Source organism: Protopterus annectens, chromosome 3.part0, assembly GCF_019279795.1.
Source record: "Protopterus annectens isolate FY-2018-M chromosome 3.part0, PAN1.0, whole genome shotgun sequence".
Lineage (NCBI taxonomy): Eukaryota > Metazoa > Chordata > Ceratodontiformes > Protopteridae > Protopterus > Protopterus annectens.
Genome location: NC_056731.1, coordinates 1,527,613,673 through 1,527,628,069, shown reverse-complemented (window position 1 = coordinate 1,527,628,069; position 14,397 = coordinate 1,527,613,673). Strand labels below are relative to the sequence as shown.

The 14,397-nt window shown below is 46.1% G+C and overlaps 1 protein-coding gene across 1 annotated transcript in view; it reads left to right on the top strand.

Annotated features, from left to right (window-relative positions):
* LPIN2 (lipin 2) overlaps positions 1-14,397 on the top strand; it is a 1,688,564-nt gene that overhangs the window by 865,849 nt on the left and 808,318 nt on the right. The gene's annotated exons all lie outside the window — the stretch shown is intronic.

Below are 14,397 nucleotides of genomic sequence, written 5' to 3'. Positions count from 1 at the left end.
ATGGTTTACAGTACCACAGTCTCAGCTCACCTAGTTCTACAAGCTCCAGGATTAGTGGCAGCAGCTATAACCGTTTTTCCACTAGCCAGGTTTCATATGAGAATTCTACAACAGATGTTGGCATCTCAGTGGTTGATTCTTCAGTTACCCTTGTCTGCTCCAATACAAATTACCAACTCGTGCAAGAAAAGTCTGATGTGGATCCATCAAAACAATTGCTACAAAGTCGTCCATTTGTCTCTTCGCAGCCCAAGGCTGTAGTGACCACAGACGCTTCCCAGCTAGGTAGGTGGGGGGGGGCATTACCTGAGAAAGACAGTCTAAGGCATGTGGTCCCTCAAAGAGAGCAAGTTGCATATCAGCGTACTGGAGTTGAGAGTAGTGCTTTTAGTGTTGCAAGCCTTTCAGGATAATCTCCTGTCAGGAAAGATGGCAGTACAAACAGACTATGTTAGTGGTTTGGTATATAAACAAACAAGGATAAACCAGGTCGTGCCCCCTGTGTCGAGAAGGACTAAGGGTGTGGCAATGGGCAATATCTTCCATCCGCTTTCTCTTAGCAACGCACATTCTGGGGAAGTCTAGCTTGCTAGCAGACAAGCTGAGGAGGTGCATCCTGTTACTCACGAATGGTCCCTCAACCAGAAAGTTGCAGAGCAAAGTTTCTGCAAATGGGGCCAATTTTGCTGCGATCTCTGTCTCCCCCCTAAATAAGTCCAGCAACTATTTTGCCCAAATCCCCCCGCAGGGGGAGTCACTGAGAGATGCTCTTCTCCATGATTGCCCCCCCCCCAATTACTATATGCATATCCCACAATTCCCGTAATACCAAAGTTCCTTCAGAGAGTTTCCAGTTTGAAGACCAAAGTCATTCTCATTGCCCCCTTTTGGCCTTGACAGATTTGGTTTCCCTTCCTGTGGCCTCACTTAATTCACCAACATTGGATTCTCAACCCAGCTTCGGATCTCTTGTCTCACCTGATGGGCATGACACATCTGGACCTTCATTTCCAATAATAGAAGGCAATTGATGCTCTCTTCCCCTGTCCGTCATATCTTGTCTTCCCTTTAGCCTTCCACTAGGAAACTTTATGCTAGTAAGTGTAAAAGATTTGTACACTGGGCTATTCAAAAGCATGTAAACCCTTTCTCAGCCCCAGTTAGTCATGTACTGACCAAGGGGCCATTTCTTCAACAGTGAAAGTCCATTTGGCAGCAATTTCTGATTTCCACATTGGGGTTGATGGCTGTTCACTAGCCTCTCATAAACTATGTAAAGCTTTCTGAAGTGGCACAGTTCTTCTCAAATCTCCTTTTAAAGATCCCATGCCAACATTGGATCTTAATCTGGTACTGCAGTACTATAGCTACCTCCTTAGTTTTCCACTCAAGAACTTCCATGGGCAATATTTGTTCAGCAGCAACTTGGGCTTCCCCTCACACCTTTCTGTCTCATAAGCTGGATCTGGTGTCCAGAGATAGGGCATCTTTTGGCTCAGTGGTGTTCAGAAATATCCTTCCTTGAATCCGCACAGGGTTCTAAGTAGCTGGGGACTCTGTCCCATCACTCAAGGATGGAATGAAAATTGATAACATCAGATAAAGAAGTTATGTACTTAGCATAACGTTCCATCTTTGTTGTCCATTTTCATTACTCCTCCTCGACTCCCCACCCACCAACCCCTAACCTTTTTCAGGTTTATTCTGTAAGAGCGAGCAGCTACAACAATTTTATGTCTTTCGAACATTACCATCTCCAGATGTGGCATTGCCCCCCCTCTATCTGACTTCTATACATATATGTATAAAGTTATAAGAGTACTTCTTTTTTTATAGTTTGCAGACAAGATCTGAGGTAATGGGGAGGGTGCATTGTAGTTGCCACGAGCTTTTACAACGGCCTCGGATCTGAACCCATCAGTCGAGGAATGAAAATGGACAACACAGATGGAACATTGTGGTAAGTACATAACTTTTTGGTGGTGGATCTGATGCAGCAAAAGCACTTGACAGAGTAAGCTAGGACTTTGAGCAGGGCAGTGGAAACATTTGCATTTCCTGACAAAATTATAAGGTTGATTGGGAGGCTATATAAGGGATCGGAGGCAAAAATTAAAGTGGGTGGGGTCCTGTCTGATTTCTGCTTGAGCAGAAGAACTAGGTGGGGTGTCCTCTTTCCCCTTTATTTGCATTATATTTAGAACCATTGGCAAAGAAAATAAGGGACTCAGAAATTCAAGGATACAATTGGTATGGTAGTCCAGAAAAGCTTTGCAAACAGTATTGTTTTATACCTCACAAAACCAGAAATAGATTACAGTGTTGTAGAACATTTTAAGACCGTTTCAGATCTTTTTTGAAATACAAAATTAATGTAGCTAAAACAAAGGCAATAGTGGTAAATTATGTACCCGCATCTGAATTGGTTCAGCAATATCTATATTTATGGGGACATGAAGTATTTAGAAGTATGAATTAAAATTATTCTGGTGTGGCAGCTAAGGATATGTGGGAAGAGACTAAAAAGATAATACAAAAATTGAGAAAATAGAATCTCTTTTGTATGGATATGAATAGTAAGATACAAGCAGTTAAAATGTTTAGTCCCGTTAGTCTTGTACACAGATCAGGCAAATTTTTATCGGCCAGAGGAGAAGTTGTGGATAGCAGTTAATAAAGAGCTGAAGGACTTTATCTGGGAGGGGAAGACAGCAAGAGTCAAGTGGGATAAGCTGCTTCTCCCAGTAAAACTGGCGGAGTGGGATTACCCGATTTGAAGGCTTATTTCAGAGCTACACAGTTAAGGCTCTTATACATAGACCAGCAAAAAGCTATAATTCAGAGTGGAAAGGGATGATGATGAAACGAGGGGAAACTCAAGAAAAAAGGAGAGACTAGGATTTTGGATGCAGACCTTTAAGGATATTAACAATAATCATGCAGAATATATCCATAAAGTAGCAGAAATTATCCTAAGAACTAAACCAATACAGGAATGGAGAAAGGAGATTCTGCCAATAGGGATGAATGCAATTAAGGATATAGACAATAGGCAAGAGTGGGCTGGAATTTATTGTACAAAACTGGCAAAGGAACCAAGGTATTGGGAAAAAATAACTACAGAGGCAAAGATGATAGAATGGAAGATGCCAGTAATTTATTTTGAATGCGGGTTAGAGATTGCCTTTCAAATCAAGGATTGATATCCGAATATAAGCAAAGAGAAAGAAATGGGGGGGGGGTCCTAAACAAAAGACCAGCACAGGTAGAGGTTTTAGTAGAATCTAGAACAGAAGCTGCCATTAAAAAGTAATAGTTAGTAGAGCATGTAAAATATTGTATGCTAACCATACAAATCGATCAGAGGAGGTTAGAAAGGATTGGAAAGAAAGATTAGATGTAATGTGATCCTGTCTCGCCTACATTCTCTACAGATGGGTTCGGAGCCGATCCTCGGCTCCGACACGGCACGCTATACAATAGCACGAAGTCTCTTATTGGCTGAGTTACCTCGTATCCAAGATGCACCACTATTGCTTCCCCAGATCTCGTTTGCCGCTTCTACAGCATAGACGTGGTCTCAGACTTGACTGAGCTAAGTGCCTGTTAGTGATTGTTTTTTCTGTCAGAATTTTCGCTAAACTTACCCAAAAGCTGTTTTAACAGCTACTTATTGTTGTGTGACTGAGTGTTTTGAATTTTTGTGGTGAAATTGTATTTTCTGCGAGGATCCCGTTTAAGTTAGAGGGGCCTTGCCTAGCCCACGCGCCTTAGTTAGAGCTGTTTAACAGCTACTCATTGTGGATTGTGTAGTTTAAAAAAATTTTTCTGTGGTAAATTGTATTTTTTTCTTGTTGGTAAGTGATCCCGTTTAACTTAGAGGGACCTTGCCCTACTCTACGTGTTATTTTTTCTCTTAGTAGTCAGTGTTGAAGTTGATAGCCATGTCGAAAGAACATAGGCCATCAGGATTTAAAAAATGCTCGAAATGCAACTATAAAATGTCCATTACGGACGATCATTCCTTATGTGTATACTGTTTGGGGCCGAAGCACCTTCAGGAATCCTGTAGCGTTTGCCACGCTTTTTCCTCACGCGTGCTCCAAGAGAGGAAAAATAAGTTGATTTTGAAAGGGCTTATTACCCCTTCCTTTGAGGAAGCCCTATCTTCTTCTTCTTCTTCCCCGTCGAGGAAGAAAAAATCTTCGGCTCCGACCAGCCCGTCTGATCCGACAACAAAAAAGTCAAGGCAGGCTTCTCCGTCGGTCCACGGACTTCGGAGCCGAGGGCGGAACGGTCTGCCTCGATGTCTCCAGCCTCGACTCCTCTGGTTTCGGAGCCGAGAGCTCGAGCATCGAGAGGTGAGTCATCTCCATCGGCTCCACTGCCTTCGGAGCCGATGAAGGTTGCCCGCTCAGACTCTTCCCCTTCGGTGCCGAAGTCCACATCGGCTCCGAGGGAAATTGCTGTGGTGCTGGAATCTCCCTCGGCGCCGATACTTCTCGAAACCATTCGGAGCCGGTCCCCCAGTCTTTCGGAACTGGCAGAGAAGTCGACTCGGACCCGGTCGGTCTCTTCTCGGTGGTCGAGGATGTCCGATTCGGATGTAGACAGGGTGCTTCAAAGGCTTTTTCAGTCTCCGGTCTTTCAAAAGTTGGTCTCGGCTCCAGCCCAGTTGGCTCCGGAGCCGGTTTCCCACCCTGCCTTCTCGGTTCCTCCTCCAACAGCTTTGGCGCCGTTGGAGTCGGTGTTGGTGGAGCTGGTGGAGGTTGTCGGGTCGGTTTCGACCCTAACTCCAACCCCGCCCTTCGGGTCGGTGTTCGGTACGCGGACCTCCTCTGTCGGCCCCGGGGGTGACGCTTCGGGACCGATTCTTTTGGTTCCGAGCCTCCCTCTCGGCGCGGTGGGTGTTCCGACTGCTGTTGTGGCCTTGGGGGTTGAACCTTCCCAGGACTCTGGGGGTCCTGCCTTCAAGGCCATGAGGAGTGCCTTGGCCAAGTCCTCTCTGGCCACTTCTACCATCTCACCACCACCTTCCCTTGGCACGGAGACTGGTTCCTTTGCAATCCCCCTGTCTCATGACAGCGGAGCCCTGGGGCCTGAGGTTACCCCCATTGGGGGTTCCCTTCTTCCTGGAGGTCCCTCCGAAACGTCTTCGATGGAACCCCCGAGGAAGAGACAGTGCAAGAGGAAACACGTCGACTCCCCTGATGAGCCTCTCACCTCGGATACCGACCTCGATGATGCGGAAGGGTCCCCCAAGTCGTCCTCGGATGATGTATCCTTTGCGGACATCTTGGAAATCCTTAAGCAACGAGGAGACTGGCAGTCCAAACCCCCTTCCGCTGAGGAGTCTGTTCCTCAAGGCCTTCGGGGCTCAGCCCTCCGCCTCCTGGGTGTCTCCGCCCTTCGATGAGCTCCTGGATTTGATCTCTCAAAGGGCATGGGAACACCCGGACTCTGTTGAACCGGTGCCAGCTCGCCCCAATAAATTCCTGTCGGCTCCCCCGGATAAGGATTTTCTTTCCAAAGGTGTGGCTGTAGATGCCTTGGTGGTGGCATCTGCCACCCAACAAGATGTGGCAGAGGCTTCAACGTCCGTCCATCCTCCTAATAAGGAGTCTAGGAGCATGGATCGATACGGGAAGCGCACCCTTGCTTCAGCAACCTTTACATTAAGATCTCTGAACTACTTGACGCATTTTATGAGACTGCAGAGGGATCTGGTCAAGGAGCTTTCGGATACCCTCTCTGGTAACTTACCTGAGCAGTTAGCCCAGACGGTTAACTCCCAGTTGGCTACCCTGTCCTCCCTATCCAACTCGTCCATGAGGCTCATTTCGTATGCAGCCGAAGGAGCGAGCAGAGCGGCGGGTACAGGTGTTGCTCAACGGAGACAAGCCTGGCTACGCCTGTGTCATTTTGCGGAGGCCTTTAAGTCTTCCTTTGCTGACGCCCCCTTCGATGGGTCCTCCCTTTTTGGACCCAAGGTAAAGGACACTTTGACTCGCTGCAAGCAGGAGGGTAAGACTTTAACTGCCGTAGGGGCCCGATTTTCCACTCCCTTCAGACCTTATCCCAAGGCTCGAAGAGGAGGGGAAATGTGGTTCCGTAAGTCTCAAAAGCCTTACACATCGCAGCAGAGCTGTTCCCCTTCTAGAGGCAGAGGAAGGGGAAATTTTTCAGGGAGACGCCGTCCCAGAGGCGGCGGAGGCCCCCACAACACTGGAGACCGCGAGTTCTTTCGTGGCTCCTCCTCCTTCCAGCATCCCTGAAGGAGTGCCCAACTGTGCAGCTCCGGAGCCAGTCGGGGGTCGTTTTTCGAGACACCTAAAGGCCTGGGAAAGTATCACTCAGGACCAATGGGTGCTCCGAATCATCGCCAGAGGTTACACCATTCCCTTCTGTCAACCCCCCCCCCCCCACCATCCCAAAGAATCCCGGACCCGCCACCCAGTCAATGGGATCTGGCAGCCATCGAAATTTCAAAGCTGCTTCAAAAAGGAGTCATCCAACCTGTCCCCGCAGATCAGGCCGGATCAGGGACTTACTCAAGATTCTTTTTGGTACCAAAAAAGACCGGGGACTTGAGGCCCATTTTGGATCTCAGCAGGTTAAACCGATCAGTGAAAAAGTCCAAATTCCGGATGGTCACCTTACAAACCATTCTCCCGCTTCTGGAGAAGGGTGTTTGGATGTGCTCCATAGATCTCAAAGACGCCTATTATCACATTCTGATAGATCAGGCGTCGAGGAGACACTTGCGCTTCAGCCTAGGGGACAGTCATTTCCAGTTCCGTACACTGCCCATTGGTCTCACCACAGCCCCCAGGGTGTTCACCAAATGTTTGGCAGTAGTGACTGCTCACCTGAAAAGTCTAGGATTCCAGGTGTTTCCATACCTAGACGACTGGCTCCTAACTGCCACCTCAAGGCATCTACTCTTAAAAACTCTAGCAGCCACTATCTCCCTAGGCAACTCCTTAGGAGTCACCTTCAATTGGACAAAATCCGTATTGCTGCCATCACAGCGTATTCTGTTTATTGGTGCAGAAATAGACTCAAGGCAGATGCGAGTCTATCTTCCTGCGGAAAGGATAGCAACATTGCAGTCTCAGGTTCGGGCGTTACTCCTCAGACGCCTCGCTGCAGCGAGAATGGTCCTGCAGCTGTTAGGTTCCATGTCAGCCACCATTCTTCTCGTCCCCTTGGCAAGGTTGCATATGAGGATACTCCAGTGGCTTCTCTCAGTCCAGTGGTCTTATCAAGACCTCCCCCTCAGTCATCACATATTGATCACAGAGACATGCAAACAGGATCTTCGTTGGTGGCTTCTTTCCTCCAACCTGGATCAGGGGCGACCCTTCGTTCCCCCATCCCCCTCAGCCACGTTGACTACGGACGCCTCCCAGACAGGGTGGGGGGGACATTATCTGAACAGGTCGGTCCAAGGCACGTGGCACTCTGACGAGAATCTTCTCCACATCAGTATCCTGGAAATGAGGGCGGTGCTTTTAACATTGCAAGCACTGCACGATCACCTCCCCCGGGGGACGATTGCCATTCAGTCCGACAACATGTCGGTAGTCTGGTACTTGAACAAGCAAGGAGGGACCAGGTCTTACCCCCTTTGCAGAGAGGCCATGAAGGTATGGGATTGGGTGATTGCTACCAAATGCTTTCTAGTGGCAACACACATTCCCGGGACATCCAATGTGATAGCCAACAGACTGAGCAGGACTATTCTCTCCCCTCACGAATGGTCCTTGAATCACAAAGTGCTAACACAGATTTTCACGAGATGGGGAGTTCCATGTTGCGATCTTTTCGCAACTCCCCTCAATGCAAAATGCCAGCGGTTCTTCTCTCTCATTCCAGTCCCGGGGGAGATGCCCAAGGATGCTCTGGTCCAACCTTGGCTCTCCGGTCTGCTATACGCTTTTGCACCGGTTCCCCTTCTCCCCAAGGTGATTCAGAAGGTGATTTGCTTGGGAAGCAAAATGATTCTAATTGCCCCATACTGGCCTCATCAAGTTTGGTTCCCCTTTCTTCGCAAGTATGCGTTGGACGGTCCCTGGTTCCTGGACCAAGTTCCGGACCTCCTGACGCATCAGTCAGGACAGCTCCATCAGTCCCTACATTCATTGACGCTAGCAGCTTAGCTACTCCTCTTCCGACTATAGTTAGGAGCCATTCTTTCGATCCTGAAGTCTTGCATATTTTGTCCTCGGCCCACAAGACTTCTACTAAAAAGATGTATAGCAGTAAATGGAAGAGGTTTGCTATTTGGGCCCAACTCCGAGGATTAGACCCTATGACAGCTTCGGTGTCAGAGGTTCTGAAGTTTTTAACTTCCCTGTTCAACCAGGGTTGTTCGGTGTCTACCATCAAAGTCCAATTGGCAGCTATTTCCAATTATCACGAGAACGTAGAACCACCTTTAATGAGCAATAAGTTGTGCAAAGCTTTTATTAAAGGAGCTTGGCTTCTACGGCCCCCTATATCTCATCCCGCACCACCGTGGGACCTTAACGTAGTATTAGGCGCATTAACCGCACCTCGCTTTGAGCCAGCAGCAACCTGTGACTTGAAATTTCTTTCTTGGAAGACTGCCCTTCTAGTTGCTATCACATCAGCCAGGCGAGTTTCAGAACTTCAAGCCTTATGTGTCAATCCACCATACCTGGTATTTCACAAGGATAGAGTATCTCTTAGACCAAATCCATCCTTTATACCAAAGGTTTGTTCTAACTTTTGTTTGCAACAATCACTGGAATTACCGTTTTTTTTCCCCTAAGTATACAAACAGAGCTGAGTATACCTTTCACAGCTTAGATGTGCACAGACAATTACGTTTCTATTTGGATAGGACACACCAAGCACGAAAATCAGATCAACTGTTTGTGTCTTTTTCGGACAATAAATTGGGCAAAGCTGTCATGAAAGTCACTGTTGCCAAGTGGATCAGAGACTGTATCAGTCATATTTATCGCATTTCAAATAAAGAGCTTACAATTCCAGTGAAAGCTCATTCTACCAGGGCTATGGCCACTTCGGCAGCCTTGCATTCCAAGCTCTCTATTAATGACATCTGTGCGGCTGCTACATGGTTTTCTCTACACACCTTTATTTCTCACTACAAATTGGATGTGGCATCAAAGGGTCGAGCTTCCTTCGGTTCCACGGTTCTCCGGACCGTTTTCCAATGAGCCACCCAGGAATTAGGTGCTAGGGACGCTGTCCCATCTGTAGAGAATGTAGGCGAGATAGGATCACATTACATCTTTTAGTTATGTACTTACCATAACTTTAGATGTATGGGATCCATCTCGCCTACATTCCTAATAACCCACCCTCCTTCCCCCTGCCTTGGAGGCCAGAAGAGACCGGACGGTCCGAATACAACTGTTTCCTCTCTTGAAACACCTGGCAATCTTATAACAACAGTCTATGTGTGTTTGCATGTGTGCGGACAAACAAGATCTGGGGAAGCAGTAGTGGTGCATCTTGGGATATGAGGTAACTCAGCCAATAAGAGACTTCATGCTATTGTATAGCGTGCCGAGTCGGAGCCGAGGATCGGCTCCGGACCCATCTGTAGAGAATGTAGGCGAGATGGATCCCATACATCTAAAGTTATGGTAAGTACATAACTAAAAGATATGCAGTTCACAAAGAAACAATGGGGGGATATTTGGATATGCAATTCCCAAAGAAACAATGGGAGGATATATGTTTGTCAACCAAATATGCAACAAAATCTAAAAGATTTAGGATTTTTGCTTGGAAATGCTTGCATAGATATTTTTATACCCCGTGTAGACTCTAGAGAATTTTTCCTTGGGTGGACAGCAAATGGAGGTGTGACTGGGAAGAAAGAGGTAATAGGGAACATATTTTCTGGGAATGTGATGTGTTGGCAGGCTTTGAGGATTCCCTGCAGGGATGCACTGTCGGAGATGCTGAGTGGGCAGATTGGTTTAAAGAGGGAGATGATTTTTCTGTGCTGTAATATAGAATCAGAATTTCTTAGACATGGTAGGACCTTGCTGTGTCTAAGTGTGGTGGCTACCAAAAAAGCAGTTACTAGAAAATGGAAATCAAAATCTAAACCAGCTGTAGTAGAAGTAATGAATATCGTAACAGAGGTAAAACAATTGGAATTGAGATCTTTAGAAAACTGTAGAAGCAAACTACTTAGGAAAAAATGGGAATTTTGGGAACAATACATACAAGGGAGGAATGAGGTTTAAAAGAAGGCAGTACATAAATGAGCTATGTAATGTTTGACTGAAAATGATTGGGTAGATTATAAGTGGTGTATAAAGTTTGCAACTGGGTGTGTGTCATGATTTGTGATGTAAAATGCTTGCAACTAGGATTGTGTTGGTGTGGTTTGTTTTCATGTATATAAGCATATGATTGCCTATGTCGCAAGTGATGGTTTTAATAAAGGGCACAAATTGAATAATTTATGTAATGTTGCTTAGGTTATATGATATACAGAGGGTTTATATCAGAACATCGAAAGACCAAAATTTCGAATCCTACATCGAACACGAAACATTGAACGCAAATAACCCTGAAAGCTCTGAATTTCGAAAACGGAATGTACAAACAGCAACAATTGGCCATCCGCTCACCGGAGCAACCTGAATCCTAACCGTAATACACCAAACACCACGCCTCTTTAACTGTCAAAACACAACCCAGCCCACCTAATGCAAGTATCCTACAAACATATACATTGAGTACTCTACTCAGCTCAACAGAAAGTAAATATTATAAACAAAACCAGCATTACCACACTACATACACACTATGTACAAAAAAACTAAATATTTACATGATTTACTACTCAAATACACTATTTCTTATGTGGGGTCCTTTTCCTCCCACAACCCCCAACGTGGGGGGCTATGCCCCACACACCTCCCCTACTTAAATATGCCAACTACGAGATCGCACCACAGTGGAGGTAATACATTCACATGTAACATTTCGATGTTATGTTTTGCTTACCCTGCTATTGAACAGTGGTTCATAGCAGACGTTTTTCACATTTCACATTTCCCAGTGACGTCAGGGTGTGTAACTTTGCAAGGGCCAACTATGGGAGTCCGGGGTTTCCGTTTTCGGAATTTTGAGCTTTTGGTATTATGTGTGTTCGAGGTTAGGTGTTCGATGTGCGATTCGAGATTATAGGTGTTCGATGTTCTGATATACACCCATGTACAGCAATATATGTGAAGTATAATGATGTTGTATAGTCAAGTCTCACCTTCATTTTTACGTATGGGTTCAGAGCCGATCCTCGGCTCCAACTCGGCCGATTTGTAAGCTCGAAGACTTCTGGTTGACTCGTGGCTAAGCAGTTATCCCATAGTGCACCAGTACAACCCCAGATCTCGTTTGCCGCGTCAATGAGTTCGGTTGTGCTCTTGGCTCTGGCTAATTGTTAACTTTTTTGCTTATATATTGCTTAAAATCTTGTTCAAAATTTAGTATAGTATAATAGTATTTGCATAAGTATTTGTTAGTGAAGTAAACTTGTTAATACAGTTTGATTACTTTTTTATGAATGTAAATTTGCCCATGTCACACATGATAATTCAATAAAGGGGTTTAAAAAACATGTAATCACAACTTACTAGCACCCCAAACGAGCCTCTACTACATTGTCAGTCTGCATGCTTTCTACAATACCCTACAGCCCACTAGATGTTCATAGTGTTACACTGCTGCAGTCATTACACTTGGGTTATCCTGCCGTCAGGCGGTTCCCCAGTCGGCCTGAGTTCCAAAGTCTTGGTCCGGCGTCAGTTGCTGTCGCCTCCTCCCTGACGTTAGTGCGACAGGGGTATATAAGATGTAGCAGACACCATTTTCTTCAGACTTTCTTGCCGCGCAGTGCCCGAAGCAAAAGCAGTTCACAAGTGCTGGTCAGCCGACTCCTGAGATTTTCATTCCGAATCTAGAACCGAAGTCTTCTACAAAGCTAAGTACCCCGTTGGGGAAACATTTTCTTGCCTCAGAACGATGTCAGTAAAAGTTAATAACTGTATTTCTTGTGGGAAGCAAATACCTCATAAGGATTTCCATTCCTATTGTATCCCGTGCCTAGGCCCAGACCACGACGTCACTGGTTGCCGGTTTTGTGCTAGGTTTAACAAGCGCACTATTAAATGTCTGTTTGATTTTGCCCGACGTTATTTTGGCAGAAAATTCAGTTACACCATGCCGTCGGAACTTCCGACGACTGGAATACATAAAAAGCGCAAAGACAAGGACAGGCATCCGAGGCCCAGAACTGATGAAGCTTCTTCTAGGCCAGTCGCCGGTTCTCCGGTTTTCAGCGAGGCGCCTTCGCAGCCCCTGACGACCGCTTCTGCAGAACCACAGGCCGCCTTTGACTCCCATGTGGAGATGGCTGGGCCTTCGGATGCACAAGTTTTTCAGCCTACCGAAACTAACCCTTCAGAGGGATCTGGAGTAGCTGAGCAACCCGCAGCTTCAGAGGGTGTTTTCAGACCTACTCAGTTAAGCATTAAATCCTCTGCTAAGTCTAAGCCTCCTTTAAAAACAAAGAAACAAATACAGCATTCTCCAGGACAGGCCTCCATGCCTAAGAAACAAATGCTCAAAATGGCTGAAGACCTAATCACTCTGATCAGGGGGTCCCATCCCCCTCCTGATAAAAGGCCTAGACAGGATGCAGACTATGACTCATCCAACCAGGTATCAATCTCTTCAGATTCATCCTCAGACCTAGGATACTCTCTACCCCCTTATGAGAATTCTGATGCTGAGGTATCAGTTCCATCAGCCTCTCCGCCTGAAGACTACTCCTTTGGGGAAACCTTACATACCATGAGGGAGCATTTCCATTGGGAAGGCCAGGATTACTCGGAATCCAAGAAAAGGCTCAGAGACTTCCTTTTATTACCCCAACACAGACCCCTTGCTATTCCGCCAGTGTTTGATATTGTGGATGATGTGTATACTGAATCCAGCTTAAATCCTGATTCCTTACCTCCAGCCCCAGTTAAACCTGACAGATACTGCAGAGTCCCTGACTCACACAAATTTCTGTATAAAAGCCCTGTTGCTGACCCTGAAACTATTTCTCAGGGAACCAAAGGGGTTAAGGCCTCATCAGCAAAGAATCCGGTCCCCTCTGACAGAGATTCCAGAGCATTAGACAGATGGGGAAAGAAAGTATATACGTCTGCAACTTTAGCAATGAGAGCCTTAAATTGCCAGTTTCACATGCTAAAATATCAGCAATTTTTGATATCTCAGTTGAAACAAAAAATGCTTCCAGATTCAGATCCTCCTAATTTCAAGGAAATGCAGGATTTATTGCATGCAGCTGAACAAGTGGGAATACATACTTTGCAATGTGGTTTTTATTCTTTAGAGGCCTCCTGTAGAGCAGCAGTTACAGACTCTGTCATTAGAAGACATGCTTGGTTAAAAGAACATACGTTACCAGATCATGTTAAAGCAAAATTATTGGATGCACCTTTGCAGCAGGATGTGTTGTTTGGAGTTAAGTTAGAAGAGGTATTAAAGAAAATGGAGGATAAGGCAAAATCTATGCAAACGGTGAAGGATTTCTTACAGGTTCAGCCTCCTCGATTTAGCAGAAATTGGCCAACAAAGAATTGGTCCTTTCCAGTTACAGACAGACCTCAAAGGGGCAGATACAGATGTCCAAGACGTAGAGGTCAACCACAAGGTCCTTACAGGCCTCGACAATGGGGTGCATCAGGCCAGAAAGAAGGGGAAGACAGGCCCCTACCATGTAAAAAGCAGCCCCAATGACTTCCCACTACAGCTGCCAAACAGCTGTCTCTTGGCAGCCCCTTTGGGAGGAAAACTGGCACTTTTCTATCACAATTGGCATATGATCACCAAAGACAAATGGGTTCTCAGCATTGTATCTCAAGGTTACAGGTTCCACTTTCACACTCTGCCAAGTTTAAAAGGAATGCCAAATCTGCCACGAAATCAATGGGCAGAGGCTCAAAAACAAATTACAGCACTCATGGACATGAGAGCTATTCAAAAGGTACCACCACAGGAGCAAGAACGAGGATTTTACTCCAGACTCTCTCTGGTTCCCAGAAAGGACAAAGCTTGGAGGCCCATTCTGGATCTTTCTTCTTTAAACACTTACCTGGATATTCCGAAATTCAAAATATTGACACTACAGCAGCTTCTTCCCATGCTGGGCAAGAAAGCTTGGCTCGTGACCTTGGACCTCAAGGAGGCATACCTGCATGTCCCTATCAGACAAAACTGCAGAAGATGCCTCAGATTCATAGCTGGTTCGATGCACTATCAATTCTCTGCACTGCCCTTTGGCTTATCTACTGCGCCCAGGGTCTTCAC